The sequence below is a fragment of the Tachyglossus aculeatus genome, chromosome 17 (assembly GCF_015852505.1).
Source record: "Tachyglossus aculeatus isolate mTacAcu1 chromosome 17, mTacAcu1.pri, whole genome shotgun sequence".
In the NCBI taxonomy this organism is placed as follows: Eukaryota; Metazoa; Chordata; class Mammalia; order Monotremata; family Tachyglossidae; genus Tachyglossus; species Tachyglossus aculeatus.
In genome coordinates this window covers 47972053-47986297 of record NC_052082.1, presented here as the reverse complement: position 1 = coordinate 47986297, position 14245 = coordinate 47972053, and the positions used below count along the sequence as shown (strand labels likewise).

Here is a 14245-nt window from a genome sequence, read left to right as displayed (position 1 = left end):
GTCCCAACTGGCTGGATCAAAACCCCCATGACAGTCACCTAGTGTGGAGGATCCAAGGCCTTCTTCCTGAGAGCTGAGACCCACACCGTTCTTTTCTTTGGGTGTAGGGTGGCACACCAGGCCACTGGTTTAATCCTGGGTACCAGGGAGTATCTTCCTCCCACAGCTACAGAGTTCTGAGAAGCTTCTAGCACCGCCTATGCCACAGGCTCTGTATACCTGCCATCATCCCGGAGTCCTACTGCTCTCTCCAGCTCAGCTCAATTGATGGGGACTCTGGGGAGGGGCCGGGACCTAAAGCAACAACCCTAAAGACAAATAATCAGCCCAGAGACGGGGCAGACCCCAAAGAATCACCCAATCCAAGAGATGTGGTGGCTTCCAAGTATTATCCAGATACTGCTACTCAAGGTAGTGTCCCCCAGTGCTTTGCCCCCACAAGGGGCCCTTCTAGACAGTCCTAAAGACTGTGTCCTACTTACATTTAGATCTGCGATAAGGTGTGTTTTCACTCCTCGTTCGGCTCAACAACTTTAAGGAATTGGGGAATGTCTGTCCGACAACTTGTTTGGATACAGAACGCCCAGGTGGCGGAAGAAGTCGCTTGTGAGACTATATGCTTGGGCACGCTCGTGCGGTGTTAACTCTGCCAATGCCACAGTGTGGCTTTTCCTTAACGCGAGGTTTTGCAAGAACATAAACCGCGTTTTAGGAGAACCGGATGTACCACCTTCTGGTAAACCTAATCTGATGTGCTGTCTTCTAGCTTGAGATGATAAAGGAGAAGAAGAAATCGTCAGAGTCGGTTCGGGCCAGATAAAGGATGCTCAAATCTGTTCTTTGGAACTTGGGTTTCCATGTGATAAAACGAGAACACTGATACAGGATGCAGATGCTATTTTTAAAAACCCCAACCTACCCAACACACCGGCGGAGTTTAGCTTGATTCACTGTGAGCAAGGTGGAGCAAAATGAAGTTTTCTTCTCAAAAGGAGGAGCGAGGTAGGTTCTGAACCCTTTGGTGACTCAAGTCACCAGTTTTCCAAACAAGAAGCAGAGCGGGGCTCAACATGTGGTGGAGACACCGTTTCAGCCTAGGACTGAAGATCAGAAAGATACAAAGCTGGGCCCCCGCCCCCGTCGTTTTTCCAGGCCAACAGGCCCTGCCGTACTTGAATGATCTTTGCGGCACCACTGAAATGCCCCATCGACTGTCATCAAACCCGAAGATGTTGATCATGAGGCGGGTTCTCGGAATTCAGTATGCAAATGCAAACCCATTGCGTGGTGCTCTGCTGGCAAGACATTCCGTGATGAATCTTCAAGGATACAGGAAGGGAGCAGCAGTTTTTCTGGCTGAATGACTAGAGTTTGAGTTCCGGGAGCTGTTGTCTGCCAACCAACCCTGCCCGGCTCTCTTACCACAAGTTTGCCACCCCGTGATCCCAACTCTGCGCCTCTCTCGCTCTAGCTGTGGAACAATCAATCGATCGGCGGTATTTGTTGGGTGCTTAGAGTGTGTGGGGTACTGCACTAAGTGCTGGGGATAGTACCATAGGATACATGATCCCTGCTCTCGGGGAGCTTACATTCCAACAGGGGAGACAGACATTAAAACTTACAGGTGGGGGAAGCAACAGAGCATAAAGATATGAACTTAAATGTGGTGGGAGTAGGGAGATGGGGTGAGCATCAAAGTACATAAGGAGTACAGACCTAAGTGCATAGGTGTTGCAGAGGAAGGAAAATAGGATGGGGGTGCCGAGAGGTGAATCAGGAAAGACTTGTAAACCTGTTGTGGGCAGGGACCCTGTCTACCAACTCTGTTGTTACATAGTCTTCCAAGAGCATAGTACGGTGCTCTGCACACAAAAAGCACTCCATAAATTCCACTGATTGGTTCCTGGAGGAAATCATGGTCTTTAAGGGACTTGGAGCCAATGGGAGGTCTGAATTGCGATGCCGAAGAAAGTCCTGCCCTCCCTTCCACTTCATTTTACAGGAGAATTATTCTGCATTTGCTCCTCTAGTTGTACATACTCAGTAACAACAGAAGAATCACTTTTCCCTTGTGGAGTTCAAGTTCCCTGCTCCTCCTCTGAGCAGGGAGAGGACTGAAAGCCGATTGTCTGTAATTGTGTCATGAGGCAGACCTTCACTGGGTAAGAAGGAAAAAATTTAAAAATAAGTGTTAAGCTGAGGCTGGACATAAGCAAAGTTCCTAGCATTTGCTTGCCCTGCTCAGAAGGGGGACACACCTTGTCTTTTCCTGAACCCACCTCAAAGAGGAAACCCTTCTTTCATACTGTCTTTGGGCCAAAAAAATGTACTTGGGATTTGCAAAGGGGAAATGCAGCTTTCTCCTAAGTCAGAATTCCCTCAATATTCAGGATATACCATCAGATTCCAGCTTCAAAGGCTTTTGTATCTCCCTTACCTCATTACAAAAAAGAGAGAGAGAGAGGGAGGGAGAGAGAGAGAGAGAGAGAAGTCCAAGCTTGACCTCAAATAATCAGAGATAAGCCATTTAAACAGGTCGCTGCACAAGCCGAGGTTTGTTACAACAAGCACATTCACGCTTGGACAGAGTCTGATTGTTTAGACAAATCATCAAGCAGTATAATGCAACAGAAAAGAAAATAAATTCCTGCAGCACCTTTTCTCTTCTGTGCTTATTTTAATAATAGAATTATGGTATTTGTTAAGCACTTACTTCGTGTCAAGCACTGTTCTAAGCACTGGGGTATTTTAACTGCGTTGGACACAATCCCTGTCTCACATGGGATTCACAGTCTACACAGCAGGGAGGAGAGGCACTGAATCCCCATTTTACCATTGAGGTAACAGGCACAGAGAAGTTAAGTGACTTGTCCAGGGACACAGAGCAGGCAAGTTGATGGAGCTGGGATTAGAACCCAGGTCCTCTGACTCCCAAACCCGTGATCTTTCCATCAAGCCAAGCTGCTTCCCACTTTTCAAGTGAGAACCATGCACTAGAACCAATCAATCAGTGTTTTTCTAGGCTCATAAAACTTCAACATCAAGCTTGGGATTCCCATCTGAACTCACAGGCATAACAATCCCGTTTTTAGGGGCCGCAGGATAGGAGTCCGGAGACCTGGGTTTTAGTCCCCACCCCACCCCCACTTGCCTGTTGTGTGACCTGAGACAAGTTACTTAACCTCTCTGGGCCTCAGCTTTCTCATCTGTAAAATGGGTAAATGATCGACTGTGAGACTCAGGTAGAAAAAGGACTGAGTCTGACCCGATAACCCAGCCACATTCTAACACATCTAAACCGGGACTTTGCATCAATTCTTCCACAAATGTGTTCTAAGTGAATCATTACCATGAGAAGCAGCATGGCTCAGTGGAAAGAGCCCGGGTTTTGGAGTCAGAGGTCATGGGTTCAAATCCCAGCTCCGCCAGTTGTCAGCTGTGTGACTCTGGGCAAGTCACTTAACTTCTCTGGGCCTCAGTTAACTCATCTGTAAAATGGGGATGAAGACTGTGAACCCTATGTGGGACAACGTGTTCACCTTGTATCCCCGCAGCGCTTAGAACAGTGCTTTGCACATAGTAAGTGCTTAACAAATGCTATTATTATTATTATTATTATTATTATTATTATTCTCTGGGCCTCAGTTCCCTCATCCATAAAATGGGGATGAAGACTGTGAGCCCCTCGTGGGACAACCTGATCACCCTGTAATCCACAGCGCTTAGAACAGTGCTTTGCACATAGTAAGTGCTTAATAAATGCCATCATTATTATTACCATGGACTTAGGAAAAAACTAAAGGTTTATCGGCCCACAGAGTTCTGCCCATTTTACTTACAGTCACAATATTTTTTTTTATCGTACTGGGCAAGCTCTGCTCGGGACATTCTTCCAAGCCTTGAATCTGTGTTGCAAAAATTCACTCAGTGTGTAAGGCTAAACTGAGCAGAAAAGGACATTACGACTCCAATGCTGTTACATCCATAAAAAAAGATTTAATAGAAAGGTTTGCCATTAGTTTTCTTTAAAAATAAAAAAAAACCAAGATGAGAGAAATGGATCCAATTTCTCCTCAGTCCACTAGAGAACTCCAACCCCAAAAACTGTCACTCAGGTCAATCAATATCTCGTATTGACATGTGGCGGCAACCCTGACATTCCCAAGCTTGGCATTCGTGCCCATGGCCATGGGTAGACCACATGTTCTGCTCAAGGATTTCAAGGTGGCAAACAGATGTGCAGAGGCAAATTAACGTCTCACATGGGAGTAAGAGAGCCGCCCTACATAACATGTCTCGGGGGAAGATGGGCGGCATTTGCTTTTCTAAATTTGCAGGCTGCTTCAGCATTATCACGCATCGGTTTCCATCGTGCCACTCTAGTCTCCTTTGTGGCAGTAGTTCCCAGGGTGCAAACAAAGCTGGGGTTGTAGCGGGACAGCAAGGAGGGAGGAAGGGGGTGACTTGATTGCCAGGCATGGGATGAAGTAAAAATCAGTTACCCTATCGTGGAATCACTCTGACACTATAAAAAACAGACAAATGAATCTCTGTTACTCAGGTATTGATCTGACTTCACAATTTGGGGTATCTGACCTTGGTTAGCAATTGGATTTATTGAGAATTTACTGTAGGCAGAGCACTGTACTGAGCATTGGGAGAGTACAATGTAACAGAGTTGGCAGACATGGTTCCCTGCCCACAGCAACCAATCTCCCGTGTAAGATATTGTTCCTAAGAGAAAAGTGGCTTCTACTTGCAATGTTTTGACTAAAGATGCAGTTCTCGGGAAATGATTTTGTTGTAAATCCGAGGACAGCCTTTACAACCTGGGAGATGCAAAATCCCCATCATGACCCAAGGTTATATTTCCCCTTTTCCTCCTGCTAACTCTCTCACTAGGAACCCCTGGGCTCCTTCTACCCTAACAAGAGAGATGACATTTTTTTCCGGGAAAAAAAAAAATACGATAAGACCAAAAGGATTTGGGACCGGTCTGTAACTTCAAACCCAAAGGAGTCAGAGGTTGTGGGTTCTAATCCCGGCTCCACCGCTTGTCGGCTTTGTGACTTTGGGCAAGTCACTTAACTTCTCTGTGCCTCAGTTTCCTCATCTGTAAAATGGAGATTAAGACTGTGTGCCTCACGTGGGACAACCTGATAACGTTGTATCTGTCCCAGTGCTTAGAAGAGTGCTCGGCACATAGTAAGCATTATAATAGTACGTGTTTTTCCTAAGGGAAAAACAAAAAACCACCAGGAGGACTTGAAGCAGATCTCAATCCATCTTCATTCATTCAATCGTATTTATTGAGCACTTACTGTGTGTAAAGCACTGTACTAATTGCTTAGGAAAGTACAATAAAACAGACACATACCCTGCCCACAATGAGCCCGTGGTCTAGAGGCAGGGACAGACGTTAATATACATGTCACAGATATATACATATGTACTGCGGGGATGGGGGGAGGATGAACGAAGGCAGCCAGTCAGAATGACGCAGAAGGGAGTGGGAGAAGAGGAGAGGAAGGCTTAATCAGGGAAGGCTTTTTGGAGATGTGCCTTCAATAAGGCTTTGAAGTGGGAGAGAACAACCATCTGTTCAGTGCTTTGCACACAGTAAGCGCTTAATAAATGCCATTATTATTATCTGTGTGATAGGAAGAGGGAGGGCATTCCAGGCCAGAGGTAGGATGTGGCCAAAAGGTCAGTGGTGAGAGAGACGAAATCGAGGTACAGTGAGGTTAGCATTAGAGGAACGAAGAGTGCGCGCTGGTTTGTAGTAGGAGAATAGTGAGATGAGGTAGGAGGGGGCAAGGTGATTGAGGGCTTTAAAGCCAACGGTGAGGAGTTTTTGTTTGGTGCTGAGGTGGATGGGCAACTACTAGAGTTTCTTGAGGAGTGGGGAAAACACGGTCTGAATGTTTTTGAAGGAAAATGATGAGGGCAGCAGAGTGAAGCACAGGCTGGAAAGGGGAGAGACAGTGGCAGGGAGGTCGCAAGGAGGCTGATACAATAATCACGGTGGCATAGGACAAGTGCTTGCATTAATGTAGTAGCGGTTTGGTTGGAGAAGAAGGGGTGGATTTTAGCAATGTTATGAAGGTAGAACTGACAGCATTCTTAATGGTAGAATCTGCACTTCATTCCTAACTGGTCTCTTCGGTACTCTGGAATAGTGTGAGCGAGAAAAATGGATTTAGACCTAGTTCACCCAAAGAGCACTGGATGATTAGGACACAGGGTTTTTTTTCTGTGCCAAATCAGTGGGAACAGTTGAATCCCATTAGATGCTACAAACAAATCCAATGCCCACAGGCACAGTGTGGGTGGTTCCAGATACTTCAGGCAATTACCAAAGTAGACGGAAAACTGCTGCAAGTGTAGACCCATATTCCTCAGCTCCTCCCTCCCAACAATTCCAGTGACCGAAGACGGCATCAGACCAAAGCAATATCAACCTGAATTTTCAACTCTTTCAAGAGTAAGACTGTATTTCTCAACATTTCCAAAAAAAAAAAAAAAGGGAGCAAGTAGTTATATCTCCCTCGATCTATTTATCCACAAGGGATATCTGAGAGGACCTGACATATGGATGCAAGGTAAATAACTGCCACACTCCTATTGTAATTAATTTATACCACCCCCCATCTTGTCAGCTTGAAGATTCAAACAGCTTTGCCAAATGAAGTACAAAAAAACCAAACCACATCTCTCGGCCGTATTCTGAAATCAGCTTTTCAAGTGGCATAAAATTTGAGGCAATTTTTCAAAATGCAAAAATACGACCTTTGAGCCTCAGAAACCTTTCGTACTACTAAGGGGGAAATGAGGCCCTTCAAAAATAAGACAGCCTTGTTAGATCAAAAGCCCTTCACCTCTGGTGATTGGTTTTCAGTTGGTGTGGTACCAATCGAGGGATAACATTTTACCTTGAAAGAAATACCCACAGCCTAGGGGATTAGGAAAAAGGAAGACAGGTGAAGATGGGAAAGATGGCTAGGGTGCGGCGTAAATTCAAGCCTGGTCCAGCTGAACTTTCCCAAACCTGAAAACTGCTCTCTTTGAGGACGAACTACGCAAATGCTGCAGAGTCCAAGTGTTAAAAGTCGCTGGACAAAAGCAAGTTGGGAAAAAAGGAACATTCTTTAGTTCATTGTGTGGAAATCTGGTGGGGAGGCAGGGGGGAATTGTGCTTCTGAGACTAGCTACCTCCTTGCATTGTTCTGCCCAACCCATTTAATACTTCACTTCCCTTGTATAATGGGGGGGGGGGGGAGTGTAAATTTCACATATACACAAGCATCCAACAGCTGCTTTCCCTCTTCCCTCCCTCATCCCCAACAGAGCCCTTAAGTACAATGCCCTTCCAAACAAAACGCTGTATTCCTTTAAACAATCCATCAAAAGCAGAAGACAGGCTTTTCGGGTGGTGAGGGCAGGGGAAGATAATTTATGTTTTGATTAGCCTAATACCATGGTAACAACGCAGAGGCCAAGCTTAAAAAAAAATGCGGCCAGTGCATAAGAAAAGTCAGAGTGGTAGCCTAGTCACTGCTTTTGGGATTGCAATATTCAGGATCCTTCCTACACACAAGGGGGGTTTTTGAAGAAATTTTTTCTCTTCCAACTGAAAAAGGGAGCCGGGCCCAGGGTGACCGGTTCCCAGCTGAAGGGAATAAAGGAAAACCTTCCACCACAACGCGATGGGGGGATGCTGTGAAAAATGGCAGGCCCCCCCCAGCCCCACTTCCATTCATTCAAATCGTATTTACTGAGCGCTTACTGTGTGCAGAGCACTGTACTAAGCGCTTGGAAAGTACGATATGGGAACAGAGACAATCCCAACCCAACAGTCTAGAAGGGGGAGGCAGACAACAACACAGAACAAATCCCCGATCCGCTAAACCAGCTCTCTTCTTCCCTTCAAAGTCACCTCCTCCAGGAAGCCTTCCCAGACTGAGCAGCCTTTTTCCTCTCCTCTTCCCCATCCCCGCCTCTGCCCTACCTCCTTCCCCTCCCCACAGCACCTGTATATATATTTGTACAGATTTATTACTCTATTTATTTTACTTGTACATATTTACTACTCTATTTTGTTAATGATGTGCATATAGCTATAATTCTATTCCTTCTGACGGTTTTGACACCCGTCTCCATGGTTTCTTTTGTTGTCTGTCTCCCCCTTCTAGACTGCGAGCCCATTATTGGGTAGGGACCGCCTATATGTTGCCGACTTGACCTTCCCAAGCACTTAGTCCAGTGCTCTGCACACAGTGAGCGCTCAATAAATACGACTGAATGAATGAATTGGTGGAGCCGGGATAATAATAGTAATAATGGCATTTGTTAAGCGCTTACTATGTGCACAGCACTGTTCTAAGCACTCAGGAGGTTAAAAGGTAATCAAATTGTCCCACGTGGGACTCACAGTCTTAATCCCCATTTTACAGATGAAGGAACTGAGGCCCAGAGAAGTTAAGTGACTTGCCCAAAGTTACACAGCAGACAAGTGCCAGAGATGGGATTTGAACCCATGACCTCTGATTCCCAAGCTCGGGCACTTTCCACTGAGCCATGCTGCTTCCATTGTTATTCTTATTAATCATTATTATTATTAAGGGGGAGGCAGACGACCAAACTGAACAAGCCCCCATGCCCTCTGACTGTCACTACAATTATTATTATTATCCAACAACGGGCTCACAGGCTAGAAGGGGGGGAGGCAGACCACCAAACCGAACAAGCCCTCATGACCTCTGATTGTCATTATTATCATCATTATTATTATGATTACTACGCAACAATGGGCTCACAGGCTAGAAGGGGTCGGGGGGAGGCAGAGCTCTTTCCCCTGAGCCACGCTGCTTCCATTATTATTATTATTATTAATCCTGATTCATTCAATTGTATTTATTGAGTGCTTCCTGTGTGCAGAGCACTGTACTAAGCGCTTATTATTATTAACGGGGAGGCAGACCCCCAAACCGAACAAGCCCCCATGACCTCTGACTGTCATTATTATCATTATCATTACCCAACAATGGGCTCACAGGCTAGAAGTGGGGGAGGCAGAGCTCTTTCCCCTGAGCCATGCTGCTTCCATAATTATTATTATTAATCATTAATAATAACAATAATAATAATTAATCCTTATTGTTATTAAGGGGGAGGCAGACCACCCCCAAACAGAACCAGCCCCCATGACCTCTGATTGTCATTATTATCATTATTATTACCCTATCTATCACAGGCTAGAAGGGGGGGAGACAGAGCTCTTTCCCCTGAGCCACGCTGCTTACATAATTATGATTATTATTAATCTTTATTATTATTAAGGGGGAGGCAGACCCCCCCAAACCCGAAGAAGCCCCCATGACCTCTGGTTGTCATTATTATCATTATTATTATCATTACCATTATTACCCAACAACGGGCTCACAGGCTAGAAGGGGGGGAGGCAGAGCTCTTTCCCCTGAGCCATGCTGCTTCCATAATTACTATTAATAATCATTATCATTATTAATCATTGTCATTATTAATCCTTATTATTATTAAGGGGGAGGCAGACCCCCAAATCGAACCAGCCCCCATGACCTCTGATTATCATTATTATCATTATTACTACCCAACAAGGGGCTCCCAGGCTAGAAGGGGGGGGAGGCAGAGCTCTTTCCCCTAAGCCACACTGCTTCCATAATTACTATTAGTAATCGTTATCATGATTAATCATTATCATTATTAATCATTGTCATTATTAATCCTTATTATGATTAAGGGGGAGGCAGACCCCCAAACCGAACCAGCCCCCATGACCTCTGATTGTCATTATTATCATTATTATTACCCAACAACAGGCTCACAGGCTAGAAGGGGTGTTGGCAGAGCTCTTTCCCCTGGGCCACGCTGCTTCCATAACTATTATTAATCATTATTAGTAATCATTATCATTATTAATCCTGATTATGATTAAGGGGGAGGCAGACCCCCAAACCGAACCGGCCCCCATGACCTCTGATTATCATTATCACTACCCAACAACGGGCTCACAGGCTAGAAGGGGGGGAAAGGCAGGGCTCTTTCCCCTGAGCCACGCTGCTTCCATAATTACTATTAATAATCATTATCATCATTAAGCATTATCATTATTAATCATCATTGGTATTATTAATCCTTATGATTATTAAGGGGGAGGCAGACCACCCCCAAAGTGAACCAGCCCCCATGACCTCTGATTGTCATTATTATCACTATCATTATTATCATTATTCTTACCCAACACCGGGCTCACAGGCTAGAAGGGGGGGGGGGGGGGCAGGCCCCCAAACCGAACCAGCCCCCAGGACCTCTGATTGTCATTATTATTATCATTATTATTACCCAACAACGGGCTCACAGGCTAGAAGTGGGGGGGAGGCAGAGCTCCCTTCCTTCCTCTCCCCCTTGTCCCCCTCTCCATCCCCCCATCTTACCTCCTTCCCTTCCCCACAGCACCTGTATATATGTTTGTACATGTTTATTACTCTATTGATTGATTTATTTATTTTACTTGTACATTTCTACCTATTTTATTTTGTTAATATGTTTGGTTTTGTTCTCTGTCTCCCCCTTCTAGACTGTGAGCCCACTGTTGGGTAGGGACTGTCTCTGTATGTTGCCAACTTGGACTTCCCAAGCGCTTAGTACAGTGCTCTGCACACAGTAGGCGCTCAATAAATATGATTGATGATGATGATGACATCTGATTGTCAATCTCATCATCATCATTACCCAACACCCGGGCTCCCAGGCTAGAAGTGGGAGGGAGGCAGAACTCTTTCCCCGAGCCATGCTGCTTCCATCCTTATTATTATTAATCACTCTTATTACTAGTCATCATTATTATTAATCCTTATGATGATTAAGGGGGAGGCAGACCCCCAAACCGAACCAGCTCCCATGACATCTGATTGGCATTATTATCATCATCATTACCCAACACCGGGCTCCCAGGCTAGAAGGGCAGAACTCTTTCCCCTGAGCCACCCGGCTTCCAGAATTACTATTAATAATCGTTATCATTATCATTATTAATCATCATGGGTATTATTCATCCTTATGATGATTAAGGGGGAGGCAGACCACCCCCAAAGTGAACCAGCCCCCATGACCTCTGATTGTCATTATTATCATTATCATTATTATCATTATTCTTACCCAACACCGGGCTCCCAGGCTAGAAGGGGGGGAGGCAGGCCCCCAAACCGAACCAGCCCCCAGGACCTCTGATTGTCATTATTATTATCATTATTATCATTACCATTAACCAACAACGGGCTCCCAGGCTAGAAGTGGGGGGCAGGCAGAGCTCTTTCCCCGAGCCACGCTGCTTCCATCCTTATTATTATTAATCATTCTTATTATTAGCCATCATTATTATTAATCCTTATGATGATTAAGGGGGAGGCAGACCCCCAAACCGAACCAGCTCCCATGACATCTGATTGTCATTACTATTATCATTATTATCATTACCATTACCCAACACGGGGCTTCCAGGCTAGAAGTGGGGGGGAGGCAGAGCTCTTTCCCCGAGCCACGCTGCTTCCATCCTTATTATTATTAATCATTCTTATTATTAGTCATCATTATCATTAATCCTTATGATGATTAAGGGGGAGGCAGACCCCCAAACCGAACCAGCTCCCATGACATCTGATTGTCATTATTATCATCATCATTACCCAACACCGGGCTCCCGGGCTACAAGTGGGGGAGGCAGGGCAGCAGCCCCCATGACCTCTGATATTGTCATTCTTATTATCATTATTATCATTATTACCACCCAACAACGGGCTCATAAGCTACAACTTGCCAACTTGTACTTCCCAATCGCTTAGACCAGTGCTCTGCACACAGTAAGCGCTCGCTCAATAAATACGATTGAATGAATGAAGTGGGGGGGAGGCAGAGCTCTTTCCCCTGAGCCACGCTGCTTCCATCATTATTATTATTAATCATTCTTATTATTAGTCATCATTATCATTAATCCTTATGATGATTAAGGGGGAGGCAGGGCACCAAACCGAACCAGCTCCCATGACATCTGATTGGCATTATTATTATCACCATCATTACCCAACACCGGGCTCCCAGGCTAGAAGGGGGGAAAGGCAGAGCTCTTTCCCCTGAACCACCCGGCTTCCAGAATTACTATTAATAATCGTTATCATTATCAATCATTATCATTATTAATCATCATTGGTATTATTCATCCTTATGATGATTAAGGGGGAGGCAGCCCACCCCCAAAGTGAACCAGCCCCCATGACCTCTGATTGTCATTATTATCACTATCATTATTATCATTATTCTTACCCAACAGCGGGCTCCCAGGCTAGAAGTGGGGGGAGGCAGGCCACCAAACCGAACCAGCCCCCATGACCTCTGATATTGTCATTATTATTATCATTATTATTATTATCATTTCCCAACACCGGGCTCACAGGCTAGAAGTGTGGGGGGAGGCAGAGCTCTTTCCCCTGAGCCACGCTGCTTCCATCCGTATTATTATTAATCACTCTTATTATTAGTCATCATTATTATTAATCCTTATGATGATTAAGGGGGAGGCAGACCCCCAAACCGAACCAGCCCCCATGACCTCTGATTATCATTATTATTACCATTATCATTACCCAATACCGGGCTCCCAGACAGAACTCTTTCCCCTGAGCCACCCGGCTTCCAGAATTACTATTAATAATCGTTATCATTATCATTATTAATCATCATGGGTATTATTCATCCTTATGATGATTAAGGGGGAGGCAGCCCACCCCCAAAGCGAAGCAGCCTCCATGACCTCTGATTGTCACTATTATCATTATCATCATTATCCTTACCCAACAGCGGGCTCCCAGGCTAGAAGTGGGGGGAAGAGGCAGGGCATCAAAGGGAACCAGCCCCCAGGACCTGTGATATTGTCATGATTATTCTGCTCCTCATCAGGAGGCCTTCCCAGACTGAGCCCCTTCCTTCCTCTCCCCCTCGTCCCCCTCTCCATCCCCCCCGCCTTACCTCCTTCCCTTCCCCACAGCACCTGTATATATGGATCACCATCATCATCAATCGTATTTATTGAGCGCTCACCATGTGCAGAGCACTGTACTAAGCGATTGGGAAGTCCAAATTGGCAACATCTAGAGACAGTCCCTACCCAACAGTGGGCTCACAGTCTAAAAGTGGGAGACAGAGAACAAACCAAACATCATCATCATCATCAATCGTATTTATTGAGCGCTTACTATGTGCAGAGCACTGTACTAAGCGATTGGGAAGTCCAAATTGGCAACATCTAGAGACAGTCCCTACCCAACAGTGGGCTCACAGTCTAAAAGGGGGAGACAGAGAACAAAACCAAACATACCAGCAAAATAAGATAAATAGGATAGATATGTACAAGTAAAATAAATAAATAGAGTAATAAATATGTACAAACATCTATACATATATACAGGTGCTGTGGGGAAGGGAAGGAGGTAAGATGGGGGGATGGAGAGGGGGACGAGGGGGAGAGGGAGGTTTGTACATATTTTTTACATATTTATTTTACTTGTCCATATCTACTCTATTTCTTTTATTTTGTTGGTTTGTTTGGTTTTGATCTCCGTCTCCCCCTTTTAGACTGCGAGCCCACTGTTGGGTAGGGACCGTCTCTCGATGTTGCCAATTTGGACTTCCCAAGCGCTCAGTCCAGTGCTCTGCACATAGTAAGCGCTCAATCAGTACGATTGATGATGATGATGATGATGATGATGATGATGCTGCTGCTCATTAACCCTCTCCGTCCCCGGCGCGCCCTTCCTTACTGACCTCCAGGGTCCTGATCTCGTGCTGGGTGAGGTGGTTGGTGAGGGCGCACTTGGTGCGCAGCCCCCTGAGGCTGCCCAGGGAGATGTCGATCAGCTTCTGCAGCTGGGCGCACTGCTGCACCGCCCGGCACGGACCGGGACCCGGACCGGGACCCGGACCGGGACCCGGACCGGGACCGGGACCCGCGACCCCCAAACCGCCCGCCGTCTCCCCCATCGTCCCCGCCCCGCCCGGGAACCCTCTATCCATCCCTCCGCATCGGGGACGGACGGAGGATGGGTCCGAGTCCTCCTCCTCCTCCTCCTCCCCCCCCAAAATCGGAAAGAAATTCGGGTCTCGGGTCCTCCCTCCGTATCCCGCCCGCCCCGGGGATGCTGCCGCTGATGCTGCG

General features: G+C 46.0%; 1 protein-coding gene across 2 annotated transcripts in view; it reads right to left on the bottom strand.

Moving 5' to 3' along the window:
- The window catches only part of KSR1 (kinase suppressor of ras 1), a 162320-nt gene extending 148356 nt beyond the window's left edge, over window positions 1-13964 (bottom strand). For both annotated transcript variants that reach the window (XM_038758760.1, XM_038758759.1), the window contains exon 1: window positions 13855-13964. The gene's annotated coding sequence lies outside the window, so the exon portion shown is untranslated. The remainder of the gene's footprint in view (window positions 1-13854) is intronic.
- Window positions 13965-14245: the final 281 nt, after the last annotated feature.